The sequence below is a fragment of the Haliotis rufescens genome, unplaced genomic scaffold (genome assembly GCF_023055435.1).
Source record: "Haliotis rufescens isolate VD_foot unplaced genomic scaffold, xgHalRufe1.0.p SCAF_10, whole genome shotgun sequence".
Lineage (NCBI taxonomy): Eukaryota > Metazoa > Mollusca > Gastropoda > Lepetellida > Haliotidae > Haliotis > Haliotis rufescens.
The window spans coordinates 13,755,488-13,770,601 of NW_025963780.1; the positions used below are offsets into that span (position 1 = coordinate 13,755,488).

The window sequence follows — 15,114 nt, forward strand, 5'->3', positions numbered from 1 at the left end:
AGGTACATGTAATGACAAGCTGTATCACAGGGGGACAGTAGTTCCTCAATGCTCTACAGGTACATGTAATGACAAACTGTATCACATGGGAAAGTAGTTCCTCAATGCCCTACAGGTACATGTAATGACAAGCTGTATCACAGGGGGAAAGTAGTTCCTCAATGCTCTACAGGTACATGTAATGACAAACTGTATCACAGGGGGAAGTAGTTCCTCAATGCTCTACAGGTACATGTAATGACACGCTGTATCACAGGGGAAAGTAGTTCCTCAATGCTCTACAGGTACATGTAATGACAAACTGTATCACAGGGGAAAGTAGTTCCTCAATGCTCTACAGGTACATGTAATGACACGCTGTATCACAGGGGAAAGTAGTTCCTCAATGCTCTACAGGTACATGTAATGACAAACTGTATCACAGGGGAAAGTAGTTCCTCAATGCTCTACAGGTACATGTAATGACAAGCTGTATCACAGGGGAAAGTAGTTCCTCAATCCCCTACAGGTACATGTAATGACAAGCTGTATCACAGGGGAAAGTAGTTCCTCAATGCTCTACAGGTACATGTAATGACAAACTGTATCACAGGGGAAAGTAGTTCCTCAATGCCCTACAGGTACATGTAATGACACGCTGTATCACAGGGGAAAGTAGTTCCTCAATGCCCTACAGGTACATGTAATGACAAGCTGTATCACAGGGGAAAGTAGTTCCTCAATCCCCTACAGGTACATGTAATGACAAACTGTATCACAGGGGGCAAGTAGTTCCTCAATGCCCTAAAGGTACATTTAATGACAAACTGTATCACAGGGGGAAAGTAGTTCCTCAATCCCCTACAGGTACATGTAATGACAAACTGTATCACAGGGACAAGTAGTTCCTCAATGCTCTACAGGTACATGTAATGACAAGCTGTATCACAGGGGGCAAGTAGTTCCTCAATGCCCTACAGGTACATGTAATGACAAACTGTATCACAGGGGGAAAGTAGTTCCTCAATCCCCTACAGGTACATGTAATGACAAACTGTATCACAGGGGGCAAGTAGTTTCTCAATGCCCTAAAGGTACATTTAATGACAAACTGTATCACAGGGGGAAAGTAGTTCCTCAATGCCCTACAGGTACATGTAATGACAATCTGTATCACAGGGGGCAAGTAGTTCCTCAATCCCCTACAGGTACATGTAATGACAAACTGTATCACAGCGGCAAGTAGTTCCTCAATGCTCTACAGGTACATGTAATGACAAGCTGTATCACAGGGGGCAAGTAGTTCCTCAATGCCCTACAGGTACATGTAATGACAAGCTGTATCACAGGGGCAAGTAGTTCCACAATGCCCTACAGGTACATGTAATGACAAGCTGTATCACAGGGGGACAGTAGTTCCTCAATGCTCTACAGGTACATGTAATGACAAACTGTATCACAGGGGAAAGTAGTTCCTCAATGCCCTACAGGTACATGTAATGACAAGCTGTATCACAGGGGGAAAGTAGTTCCTCAATGCTCTACAGGTACATGTAATGACAAACTGTATCACAGGGGGAAGTAGTTCCTCAATGCTCTACAGGTACATGTAATGACACGCTGTATCACAGGGGAAAGTAGTTCCTCAATGCTCTACAGGTACATGTTATGACAAACTGTATCACAGGGGAAAGTAGTTCCTCAATGCTCTACAGGTACATGTAATGACAAGCTGTATCACAGGGGAAAGTAGTTCCTCAATGCTCTACAGGTACATGTAATGACAAACTGTATCACAGGGGAAAGTAGTTCCTCAATGCCCTACAGGTACATGTGATGACAAACTGTATCACAGGGGGAAAGTAGTTCCTCAATGCCCTACAGGTACATGTAATGACAAGCTGTATCACAGGGGCAACTAGTTCCTCAATGCCCTACAGGTACATGTAATGAGAAGCTGTATCACAGGGGCAAGTAGTTCCTCAATGCCCTACAGGTACATGTAATGACAAACTGTATCACAGGGGCAAGTAGTTCCTCAATGCTCTACAGGTACATGTAATGACAAGCTGTATCATAGGGGCAAGTAGTTCCTCAATGCCCTACAGGTACATGTAATGACAAGCTGTATCACAGGGGAAAGTAGTTCCTCAATGCCCTACAGGTACATGTAATGACAAGCTGTATCACAGGTGAAAGTAGTTCCTCAATGCCCTACAGGTACATGTAATGACAAGGTGTATCATAGGGGGAAGTAGTTCCTCAATGCCCTACAGGTACATGTAATGACAAGCTGTATCACAGGGGAAAGTAGTTCCTCAATGTCCTACAGGTACATGTAATGACAAGCTGTATCACAGGGGGAAAGTAGTTCCTCAATGTCCTAGAGGTACATGTAATGACAAGCTGTATCGTAGGGGGAAATAGTTCCTTAATGCCCTACAGGTACATGTAATGACAAGCTGTATCACAGGGGGAAAGTAGTTCCTCAATGCCCTACAGGTACATGTAATGACAAACTGTATCACAGGGGCAAGTAGTTCCTCAATGCCCTACAGGTACATGTAATGACAAACTGTATCACAGGGGCAAGTAGTTCCTCAATGCCCTAAAGGTACATTTAATGACAAACTGTATCACAGGGGGAAAGTAGTTCCTCAATGCCCTACAGGTACATGTAATGACACGCTGTATCACAGGGGGAAAGTAGTTCCTCAATGCCCTACAGGTACATGTAATGACAAGCTGTATCAAAGGGGCAAGTAGTTCCTCAATCCCCTACAGGTACAAGTAATGACAAACTGTATCACAGGGGCAAGTAGTTCCTCAATCCCCTACAGGTACATGTAATGACAAGCTCTATCACAGGGGCAAGTAGTTCCTCAATGCCCTACAGGTACATGTAATGACAAGCTGTATCACAGGGGCAAGTAGTTCCTCAATGCCCTACAGGTACATGTAATGACACGCTGTATCACAGGGGCAAGTAGTTCCTCAATGCCCTACAGGTACAAGTAATGACAAGCTGTATCACAGGGGGCAAGTAGTTCCTCAATGCCCTACAGGTACATGTAATGACAAACTGTATCACAGGGGTAAGTAGTTCCTCAATGCCCTTCAGGTACATGTAATGACAAACTGTATCACAGGGGAAAGTAGTTCCTCAATGCCCTACAGGTACATGTAATGACAAGCTGTATCACAGGGGCAACTAGTTCCTCAATCCCCTACAGGTACATGTAATGACAAGCTGTATCACAGGGTCAAGTAGTTCCTCAATGCCCTACAGGTACATGTAATGACAAGCTGTATCATAGGGGCAAGTAGTTCCTTAATGCCCTACAGGTACATGTAATGACAAGCTGTATCACAGGGGGAAAGTAGTTCCTCAATGTCCTACAGGTACATGTAATGACAAGCTGTATCACAGGGGGAAAGTAGCTCCTCAATGTCCTACAGGTACAAGTAATGACAAGCTGTATCACAGGGGGCAAGTAGTTCCTCAATGCCCTACAGGTACATGTAATGACAAACTGTATCACAGGGGAAAGTAGTTCCTCAATGCTCTACAGGTACATGTAATGACAAGCTGTATCACAGGGGAAAGTAGTTCCTCAATCCCCTACAGGTACATGTAATGACAAACTGTATCAGAGGGGCAAGTAGTTCCTCAATGCCCTACAGGTACATGTAATGACAAGCTGTATCACAGGGGCAAGTAGTTCCTCAATGCCCTACAGGTACATGTAATGACAAGCTGTATCACAGGGGCAACTAGTTCCTCAATCCCCTACAGGTACATGTAATGACAAACTGTATCACAGTGGGCAAGTAGTTCCTCAATGCTCTACAGGTACATGTACATGTAATGACAAGCTGTATCACAGGGGGGAAGTATTTCCTCAATGTCCTACAGGTACATGTAATGACAAGCTGTATCACAGGGGCAAGTAGTTCCTCAATCCCCTACAGGTACATGTAATGACAAGCTGTATCACAGGGGGAAGAAGTATTTATGAAAGTTATTATATGATTATGTATTAACTATTTAGTATACAATACTCATCCTACATCCTAAGATAGCTAGTTACATGTGAATTGATGGTATGAAGTTTAACTGCACAAGGTGTTTTCTGTTGTTGATATCAGATTGCAGAAGCTGTAACCTTCTGATTACATTATCTAGAGGCATTGGATGTTTTGAAGTCAAACTGTAAAATGCATATCTTTTCAAAAAATGAAATGCTATCTGGTTCATGTTTCTGGAGGGGTCTGTGTTAAATGTCTATTCAAGAGTGTTGCCAGTTTGGGGATATTCAGGAAGTGCTTGAGGCTGGCTGCTTCTAGTTTTTGCCTGTAATGCGAATGTCTTTCTATTTTTTTTTACAGTAAAGTAATTTCAAAAATGTAATGACTTTGATATTTTATAATAGTCTAATGATCACTAAATAACTCTTATTCTTCGATAAAGTATGATATTGTTGACATCAACATGATCAAAATTAACTAGTAGTATTTGGTGGTATTGTGTTGCAGCCTAAGTAGACAACCTAAGAGTGAGGCATCTTTAGATCTCAAAGGAATAAGGACTTCCATGAGTAATCTTCACAATGTGGTGTTGACGTCAAGAAGGAAGATGAATTGTTTTTAATGGAAATATGCATAATGATATGAAATCAAATCACAACAATTGTTCTTTTGTTTGCAGGAGAATCCCAAACCAGCAACACTGGGGATAGCTACACTCATCTTTTGCAGGTATGCCCGTTTTCATTTCAGTGATCAGTGTATGCCCAACTAGTTACAATTTCAATACCAGAAAGACCGATATACCATCATATTGACGTGTGGAATTTTTTATCTGATGGTCTTACTTAGTTGCGTTATTATAATGACTACAGATTTGATTGTAGACTCGGTTTAAGAACATTATCAATGTCCTTATGCCATGGACTTACCAGTAGGTGACATTCGGGTTTCTTGGTTGAACAGGATCATATGTAACTCAAGCCAATTTTGTGGTGAGTCCCATACAATAAAAATAATAATCAAGCCACTGGTAATGCTTTTTTCAATCCTCTATGAAATTTCAGTGGCTTAGTTCAAGAAGTGGAACCATTGAAGTGAAATAGGTTAATGAAGTAAGGGTCAGCAAAATCTTGCTTACATTTTTCTCATACATTTTTCTCGTACCTTATTTTTGAACAGTTAAAGGGGCATTCACACGGTACAACTAGTTGTATACAATTTGTTGCATGCAACACATTGCATCGTGTGAACGGGCAAGTCAGTCCAACTTTTGACGTATGCAACTTGTTGGACGCGAGTTGTACGAAATAGGACATGCTCTATTTTCATGCGACAAGTTGTATGAACGCAGCCAATTAAAACGCGTATGAAAATCACGTGATATTTACACATCAATTTGTAAACAAAAAAGGCGACTTCGATTCACGTCGGTAACTTCTGTTTTTCGGTTTCCTAAGTGTCACCAATCAATAAAGGACCTATGAAAAGTAGGTACGTAGAATACCAGTGTACCAAATTATATATTTTGACATTTGCATCGGTCTAATTCTCCTGGTTAACCTGTTCATGGTGTTATTTGAAACGACAGGCTATGTACTGTAGACCAAGGTGAGATAAGGTCCACAATACGTTTCTAAAACTTAAAATACATCATACACACAAATACACGTCACAGTTTTAGATTCTATGGGAAAGTATCTATAATATGATGCCATTAACAACTATTTTAGCCAAAGCATATGTATCACTAACGACATCTGAAAATAGTGTACAGCGAAATAAATGCCATTTTCGCATTTTACCAATTCACTGTTCTAAATGTGATTATTTATTCAATTAACTTATAGCTACATTATAAGTTCCATTACAAAACCATTGGGTGTCTGCCCTTTGTCAAAACACCAATCATCATTCCGAAAAGACTCCAATATCCCAATATTCGTTTTCGAAATATAAAAAGTCTGGACCGAACCTCCATGTTGGATAGCATTGCAAAATCATGGTTCTTTTCGCGTCAGGCGAGATGCCTGTCACATCACATGTATTTCACACTCAGCTACCATACATACATCTCTGAATTCATCATACCATTAAGAATCAATTGACATTTTGTCTAAGTCACTAATACAAACGGTCCAAATGAAATCAACCGGAATATTCAAGTGTGAAACCAAACCCTGTGCTCTGAAACCTACCTGTGGGCTTTCTCATTTAAAAATGTAAACAAAGCAAACTTCTAGTTTTACTTAACATTTTACTATTCCGAGAGATTCGGTCGTCAATTTGTTGCATTCTTTAGCTCAGTTTTTTACGAATATGCATGGGTCGATAATCGTTGCAAGAATTGAGGAATTAATAATTAGAGTCCAGATACTTAGGCCTATTTGGAAACAGTCAACAGAAATCGTTCAACGTGCCGCCATGATTGACTCAAAATCGCGCACACTGACGACGGTATTGGTCTGCCTTTCCACGTGGTATCAAGGCGAGAATGGAAACATAAAAACAAACATAACTAGTTGATTTCAGATTGATTCTGATTACCTAACTTACATTACTCATTTATGTATGTATGTGATCCCAGCATCACGGTAAAACCTACTCCAAACTTTCCGCGTACTGCTATCAGTGAACTCGCTACGTTATGACGGGAGGTTACCGGTAGTGATGTCATATTAGTATACGTCAGCATCAACATCGTTGTACATATTTGTTATTTTCTTTGAGGTGCGGGTGAACTAGTACACAACGCATTCAGTTCATGAAGTAGTTCACTGTTTCAGTCTTGAATTATAATTTGAATATCTCTTCAATATCGTTTCACCCAGCAAAATAATGCACTGCTGCAAAATGGATACATGTATGCAGTACTGTTACTTATATAATCTAAAATGCCATAGAATTTATGAAACTCATAATAATCAGCTGTTTGTTTGGTCATAGAAATTGACATTCATTGTGTTATCCTTCGCATAAGATGCTTTTTAAATGTAACACACTGCAACATATACATATTTCCTTTGGAGAATTGTGAAATATTCATTGTGGAAAATTTATATGATTAGGTTAAATAAAACAGGCACTTCATTTCTTAAGTTAAAGTAGATGTATACCTGAAGGAAATTCGCCACGTTATATTTTTATTAATGTATAACTCATGTGTTGACAACTACTTCTCTTACATTTGGATTTTAACGTTTGATTGGCGGAACATTGACAGCTAAAGATTGCATCAGGTGCGCGTTTCAAAATAGGGGCCGACCATTTGAGATTCATGGATGGAGGTGGGTCATGGTCTGTTGGGGTTTGGGTGTGCGTTGCTGGGGGGTGGAGGGGTTGTGGAGCTGTTGTAGTGATAAGCCCAACATTCTGTTCTTTTAATCGAAATTTTCCATACTATAACCGAATATAATTGGTAATCAATACTGTTACTTTTTTGTGTTACCGATTTCAACGTTTCTTATAAATTGGGAAATAAGCTAAAAGTATCTGATTTCAACTGGCCAAAGGGCACTTTCAGGATTTTTATAGTTCATTCTTCTATATTATAACAAAATCTGAAATATGTCTTCAGGACATTTTGGATGACAATCATTCAATGTCCCAGAAAAGGAACCGATGTGGTTATTAAAATCGATAGCTGTGTGGGAACTTTGTAGATACACAAAAACAAAAAAGATACTAGAATGTATAAATTGTCCTGAGCCAAAGCAGATGCTCACCACGGACATGACGGATACTGAGTTTTGCAATGACTAGGAATTGCGTTGTTTTTTTGTCTTTGTACATGTGGGCATCGCCCTCGTGTTTTGACGTCATGTAACGGAAAATTTGTTTTCGACACATAAAACAAGTACGTTTTCTTATCGAATGTGTCACGTTATACATTTAATTTTCCATCATGGGGTTAAAAATTCAATAATATACAAGTCCGTTAAATTGCAAAGTCAGAGCTTGGTCCAGTACCGCCCGACCGCAAATCTCGCACAGCGTTGATTTTTCAAAGCTCTGCGTCTGAGCATTAACTCGGCAACCAAGATTCCAGCGATAATGTAGTGAATCACAAGCTTTTTGTCAGAGATCTCGCGAGACCTGAGTTGTATGCAACTCGCCGCCGTGTGAATGCCAAGTTGTATACAACTTCAGTTTGTGCAACTAATTGCATACAACAAGTTGTATACCACTAGTTGTACCGTGTGAATGCCCCTTAAGACGACATTGCTGGTATTTCATGGGATGACAGAATCAAAACTTAAGTTCATGTTCATACTAGTAGGTGATGTCTTCAAATATACAGTTCAGCTATATATCGATAGGAAGAGTCTTCCACAAAAAACATGACCTCCATTGCCTCGTCTGTAAATGTCTGCTGCTGTCGAGTGACGTCACCTGTTTTCCAACACTTGATTAGTTGGTACTTTGGGCTTTCCGTGAATGAACACCTGTGTATGGTGCTCATTTCTTAACATGATTTACTGCAGGTCAGCATTAAATCATAATATATTTGAGTGTTTTACAGAAACATTCTCACTATTTTGCCCTTCCTTTCACTTTGACACAGGCACCAAAATTGTGAATGACGAGGGACTGTTCTGACAGGTGGATAGTACTTCACATGAACCTAAGTTGACTGACCCCATGTGCGCTGTCAAGTCAGCAGCTTTGATGATGTCACACCTCTCGTTATAATGTGACAAATCACTATCAATTAGACTGTTTTGAAACAGGGTACACAACGTTATATTCATAGGTTCACTTTATTTCAACATAAAAAAAATTAAAATACAAAACAAGACAAGAACCTTTTTTTTTTTCAAATGCAAAATGAGCCCAATTTCCCCCCACAAAAAAATATAGCTGTGTAGAGTTGGGTATGTATTACTGACTTTCTATTAGCGTACCTGACTGAAACCTGGGGAGTGTTCCTGCTCAATGCGAGGACACTGTCATTGCTATGGAGAGTTTGTGCTGGGACACTGTCATTGCTGTTGAATCTTCCTGCTGGGACACTGTCATTGCTATGGAGTGTTCCTGCTGATACACTGTCATTGCTGTGGAGTGTTTTTGCTTGGACACTGTCATTGCTGTGAAGCGTTCCTGCTGGGACACTGTCATTGCTATGGAGTGTTCCTGCTGATACACTGTCATGTCTATGGAGTGTTCCTGCTGGTACACTGTCATGTCTATGGAGTTTTCCTGCTGGGACACTGTCATTGCTGTGGAGTGTTTTTGCTTGGACACTGTCATTGCTGTGAAGCGTTCCTGCTGGGACACTGTCGTTGCTATGGAGTGTTCCTGCTGATACACTGTCATTGCTGTGGAGTGTTTTTGCTTGGACACTGTTGTTGCTGTGGAATGTTCCTGCTTGGACACTGTCATTGCTGCGAGGGGTTCCTGCCGATACACTGTCATTGCTATGGAGAGTTTGTGCTGGGACACTGTCATTGCTGTGGAATCTTCCTGCTGGGACACTGTCATTGCTGTGGAGTGTTCCTGCTGATACAATGTCATTGCTGTGGAGTGTTCTTGCTTGGACACTGTTGTTGCTGTGGAGTGTTCCTTCTGATACACTGTCCTTGCTTTGGAATCTTCCTGCTTGGACACTGTCATTGCTGTGCAGCGTTCCTGCTTGGACACTGTCAATGCTGTGAAATGTTCCTGCTGGAACACTGTCATTGTTGCGGAGCATTCCTGCTTGGACACTGTCATTGCTGTGAAGCGTTCCTGCTGGAACACTGTCATTGCTGCGGAGTGTTCCTGCTGTGACACTGTTGTTGCTGTGGAATGTTCCTGCTGTGACACTGTTGTTGCTGTGGAATGTTCCTGCTTGGACACTGTCATTGCTGTTGAGTGTTCCTGCTGATACACTGTCATTGCTGTGAAATGTTCCTGCTGGAACACTGTCATTGTTTCGGAGTGTTTCCTGCTGTGACACTGTTGTTGCTGTGGAATCTTCCTGCTTGGACACTGTCATTGCTGTGGAATCTTCCTGCTGGGACACTGTCATTGCTATGGAGTGTTCCTGCTTGGACACTGTCATTGCTGTGGAATCTTCCTGCTTGGACACTGTCATTGCTGTGGAATCTTCCTGCTGGGACACTGTCATTGCTATGGAGTGTTCCTGCTTGGACACTGTCATTGCTGTGAAGCGTTCCTGCTTGGACACTGTCAATGCTGTGAAATGTTCCTGCTGGAACACTGTCATTGCTGCGGATTGTTCCTGCTGTGACACTGTTGTTGCTGTGGAATGTTCCTGCTGTGACAATGTTGTTGCTGTGGAATGTTCCTGCTTGGACACTGTCATTGCTGTGGAATCTTCCTGCTGGGACACTGTCATGTCTATGGAGTGTTCCTGCTGATACACTGTCATTGCTGTGGAGTGTTCCTGCTGATACACTGTCATTGCTGTGGAGTGTTCCTGCTGGGACACTGTTGTTGCTGTGGAATGTTCCTGATGGGACACTGTCATTGCTGTCGAATATTCCTGTTGGACATTGGGTATTTGTAGATGGTTCTGCTAGGACACTGTCTTGTTGTTGAGTGGTACTTCTGGGACACTGCAGGTTGTTTCTTAAATATAAGCATTTTTCATCTAATTTTCAGTAACTGCGTTGTGACAAGGCAAATCTATTTATTTTATATTTGACCTATTTCTATTAGTGTAATCATTATGTGAATATTTGCATCTCTTCTTTTTTTCCAAAAATCTTGGAAAATTTGAACAGGAGCTAACTAAGTGGCGTTTTCAGTTAGAAATTTAAAAAAAATGAACTTAGATATTGTGCTTAAATCTTTCCACTAATGATTTAACATATTATGGCCACCATGGCAACTACAAAATGTAGAAAATGTAAATCAACGTAGAAGCCTTGAGAATAAGTAACATGTCCCCTGTAGCTGTACATGTCATTGGATGTCTTTTGCTTTAGAACTGAGTGCAAGTTTATAGATCCAATGTTGAAGAATATTGATCATGTTTCAATCAAAACATGGTTAATGGTTGGCCATTACCAGCAGAGAATTCTTCAAGCAGAAACAGGCAACTGAAGAAAGTAGTGAGGGGCAAATACGCTGGCACCAGCTGTCATAGTTTATGGGCAGTACATCTGAAGCTAGGCCTTATCTGATCCTGCTCATAACAGACGTTCACTATCACTGCACCTGTCAGTAGAGCCAACACAGCAGGTGGAGTTTCCAGCCTGGATATGCAAGGGGGGAAGGGAAGGGGGGAAGGGAAGGGGGGTGGTATGAGGGAGGTTCCGGATGGTAGGTTATGGGTAGTGTGTAAGCAAGTTTTTTAGATTGAGGTGCTTTCTCCAGTATGATTGTTTGTCATGTATATGATTTGTTAAACAATTTGCTTTTGTTATTTTTTAAATGTATTACGTTTCAAGTCAAGTCTTTGATAACTGCAAGAGATATGTCTTCAAAAGGCATAATGTATAGTATCATAAAAATTGATTGTGTAAATCTTGAATATTACTTGATCCTCCTGAAGGAAAACATCTGATCAGTCTTACTTTAGTTAGAACTTGTAACCAGAATCTACCTATAGAATATGGGAGATGGAGAAAAATGCTTTGACCGAAAGATAGTGTGCACTATGCAAGCTGTCTGATATTGGTAATAAATTTGTTTGGTTGGCGTTGACTGGTACTTGTTTGGTTGTCGTTGACTGGTACTTGCTTGGTTGTCGTTGACTGGTACTTGTTTGGTTGGCGTTGACTGATACTTGTTTGGTTGGTGTTGACTGGTACTTGTTTGGCTGGCATTGCCTGGTACTTGTTTGGTTGGTGTTGACTGGTACTTGTTTGGTTGGTGTTGACTGGTACTTGTTTGGTTGGTGTTGGCTGGTACTTGTTTGGCTGGTGTTGACTTGTACTTGTTTGGTTGGCGTTGACTGGTACTTGTTTGGTTGGCGTTGACTGGTGGTACTTGTTTGGTTGGCGTTGACTGGTGGTACTTGTTTGGTTGGCTTTGACTGGTGGTACTTGTTTGGTTGGCTTTGACTGGTACTTGTTTGGTTGGCGTTGACTGGTGCTACTTGTTTGGTTGGCGTTGACTGGTACTTGCTTGGTTGGTGTTGACTGGTACTTGTTTGGTTGGTGTTGACTGGTACTTGTTTGGTTGGTGTTGACTGGTACTTGTTTGGTTGGTGTTGACTGGTACTTGTTAGGTTGGTGTTGACTGGTACTTGTTTGGTTGGTTTGCTTTGTTTGTTTGTTGTTTAACGTCGCACTCAGCAGTATTCCAGCTATATGACGGCGGTCTGTAAAATAATCGAGTCTGGACCAGACAATCCAGTGATTGACATCATGAGCATCGATCCATGCAATTGGGATCGATAACATGTATCAACCAAGTCAGCGAGCCTGACCACCCGATCCCGTTAGTCGCTTTTTACGACAAGCATAGTCGCCTTTTACGGCATGTATTGGTTGCTGAAGACCTATTCTACCCCGGAATCTTCACGGGTCTGTTTGGTTGGTGTTGACTGGTACTTGTTTGGTTGGCGTTGACTGGAACTTGTTTGGTTGTCGTTGATTTGTACTTGTTTGGTTGGTGTTGACTGGTACTTGTTTGGTTGGCGTTGACTGATACTTGTTTGGTTGGCGTTGAGTGGTACTTGTTTGGCTGGCATTGGCTGGTACATGTTTGGTTGGTGTTGACTGGTACTTGTTTGGTTGGTGTTGACTGGTACTTGTTTGGTTGGTGTTGACTTGTACTTGTTTGGTTGGTGTTGACTGGTACTTGTTTGGCTGGTGTTGACTGGTACTTGTTTGGTTGGTGTTGACTGGTACTTGTTTGGCTGGCGTTGACTGGTACTTGTTTGGTTGGTGTTGACTGGTACTTGTTTGGTTGGTGTTGACTGGTACTTGTTTGGTTGGTGTTGACTGATACTTGTTTGGTAGGTGTTGACTGGTACTCGTTTGGTTGGCGTTGACTGGTGGTACTTGTTTGGCGTTGACTGGTACTTGTTTGGTTGGTGTTGACTGGTGCTACTTGTTTGGTTGGCGTTGACTGGTGCTACTTGTTTGGTTGGCGTTGACTGGTACTTGCTTGGTTGGTGTTGACTGGTACTTGTTTGGTTGTTGTTGACTGGTACTTGTTTGGTTGGTGTTGACTGGTACTTGTTTGGTTGGTGTTGACTGGTACTTGTAAGGTTGGTGTTGACTGGTACTTGTTTGGTTGGTTTGCTTTGTTTGTTTGTTGTTTAACGCCGCACTCAGCAGTATTCCAGCTATATGACGGCGATCTGTAAAATAATCGAGTCTGGACCAGACAATCCAGTGATTGACATCATGAGCATCGATCCATGCAATTGGGATCGATAACATGTATCAACCAAGTCAGCGAGCCTGACCACCCGATCCCGTTAGTCGCTTTTTACGACAAGCATAGTCGCCTTTTACGACATGTATTGGTTCCTGAAGACCTATTCTATCCCGGAATCTTCACGGGTCTGTTTGGTTGGTGTTGACTGGTACTTGTTTGGTTGTCGTTGATTTGTACTTGTTTGGTTGGTATTGACTGGTACTTGTTTGGTTGGCGTTGACTGATACTTGTTTGGTTGGCGTTGACTGGTACTTGTTTGGCTGGCATTGGCTGTTACATGTTTGGTTGGTGTTGACTGGTACTTGTTTGGTTGGTGTTGACTGATACTTGTTTGGTTGGTGTTGACTGGTACTTGTTTGGTTGGTGTTGACTGGTACGTGTTTGGTTGGCGTTGACTGATACTTGTTTGGTTGGTGTTGACTGGTACTTGTTTGGCTGGCATTGACTTGTACTTGTTTGGTTGGTTTTGACTGGTACTTGTTTGGTTGGCATGGTCTGGTACTTGTTTGGTTGGTGTTGACTGGTACTTGTTTGGCTGGCATTGGCTGTTACATGTTTGGTTGGTGTTGACTGGTACTTGTTTGGTTGGTGTTGACTGATACTTGTTTGGTTGGTGTTGACTGATACTTGTTTGGTTGGTGTTGACTGGTACTTGTTTGGCTGGCGTTGACTGGTACTTGTTTGGTTGGTGTTGACTGGTACTTGTTTGGTTGGTGTTGACCGATACTTGTTTGGTTGGTGTTGACTGGTACTTGTTTGGTTGGTGTTGACTGATACTTGTTTGGTTGGTGTTGACTGGTACTTGTTTGGTAGGTGTTAACTGGTACTTGTTTGGTTGGCATGGTCTGGTACTTGTTTGGTTGGTGTTGACTGGTGCTTGTTTTGCTGGCATTGGCTGGTACTTGTGTGGCTGGCATTGGCTGGTACTTGTTTGGCTGGCATTGGCTGATACTTGTTTGGTTGGTGTTGACTGATACTTGTTTGGTTGGTGTTGACTGGTACTTGTTTGGCTGGCGTTGACTGGTACTTGATTGGTTTGTGTTGACTGATACTTGTTTGGCTGGCGTTGACTGGTACTTGTTCTGTTGGTGTTAACTGATACTTGTTTGGTTGGTGTTGACTGGTACTTGTTTGGTTGGTGTTGACTGATACTTGTTTGGTTGGTGTTGACTGGTACTTGTTTGGTTGGTGTTGACTGATACTTGTTTGGTTGGTGTTGACTGGTACTTGTTTGGCTGGTGTTGACTGGTACTTGTTTGGTTTGTGTTGACTGATACTTGTTTGACTGGCGTTGACTGGTACTTGTTCTGTTGGTGTTAACTGATACTTGTTTGGTTGGTGTTGACTGGTACTTGTTTGGTTGGTGTTGACTGATACTTGTTTGGTTGGTGTTAACTGGTACTTGTTTGGTTGGTGTTGACTGATACTTGTTTGGTTGGTGTTGACTGGTACTTGTTTGGTAGGTGTTAACTGGTACTTGTTTGGTTGGCGTTGTCTGGTACTTGATTGGTTGGTGTTGACTGGTACTTGTTTGGTTGGTGTTGACTGGTGCTTGTTTGGCTGGCAATGGCTGGTACTTGTGTGGCTGGCATTGGCTGGTGCTTGTTTGGCTGGCATTGGCTGATACTTGTTTGGTTGTTGTTGACTGATACTTGTTTGGTTGGTGTTGACTGGTACTTGTTTGGCTGGCGTTGACTGGTACTTGTTTGGTTGGTGTTGACTGGTACTTGATCGGTTGGTGTTGACTGGTACTTGTTTGGTTGGTGTTGA

General features: G+C 41.8%; 1 protein-coding gene across 3 annotated transcripts in view; it reads left to right on the forward strand.

Moving 5' to 3' along the window:
* The window catches only part of LOC124112116 (leucine-rich repeats and immunoglobulin-like domains protein 1), a 148,373-nt gene that overhangs the window by 54,131 nt on the left and 79,128 nt on the right, over positions 1-15,114 (forward strand). For 2 of the 3 annotated variants that reach the window (XM_048386939.1, XM_048386934.1), the window contains exon 2: positions 4,688-4,737. The exons of the other annotated variant lie outside the window; for it this stretch is intronic. The gene's annotated coding sequence lies outside the window, so the exon portion shown is untranslated. The remainder of the gene's footprint in view (positions 1-4,687; positions 4,738-15,114) is intronic. 3 annotated transcript variants of the gene reach the window in all.